The 353-nt window shown below is 39.1% G+C and overlaps 1 protein-coding gene across 1 annotated transcript in view; it reads left to right on the forward strand.

Annotated features, from left to right (window-relative positions):
• LOC119585011 (two pore potassium channel protein sup-9-like) overlaps positions 1-353 on the forward strand; it is a gene marked incomplete at its 3' end in the record, with an annotated part of 119,267 nt that overhangs the window by 118,454 nt on the left and 460 nt on the right.

Here is a 353-nt window from a genome sequence, read left to right on the forward strand (position 1 = left end):
GTAAACTTGGAGTAAGGAAAGTTTTCAGAATGCAATGATTACAGGAACTTCTACAAGTAATGACCTTAATTTGACCTTCCTCACGAAAAGGAAATTCACGGCGTCTCACTAATGTGCGTGACCGCTAAAAGCCTCATTACGGCAAGAGGGACAGGGGATTCGCCTGTTTTCGTTGTTGGGAAGAATGTTGGTTTGTTTGTTAATGTACTCGCCTTTGCTGTTGTAAAGAATCGCTGTCATAAAGGTGTTTTTTTCTTTGTCTTCATCGCAGTTCGCATCATTAACATTAGTGGCTCTATTATCACCATTTTTATTACTGTCATAGGTTTTAGTGTGTATTTTTGTTGTCGTTG

The sequence above is a fragment of the Penaeus monodon genome, chromosome 19 (assembly GCF_015228065.2).
Source record: "Penaeus monodon isolate SGIC_2016 chromosome 19, NSTDA_Pmon_1, whole genome shotgun sequence".
In the NCBI taxonomy this organism is placed as follows: Eukaryota; Metazoa; Arthropoda; class Malacostraca; order Decapoda; family Penaeidae; genus Penaeus; species Penaeus monodon.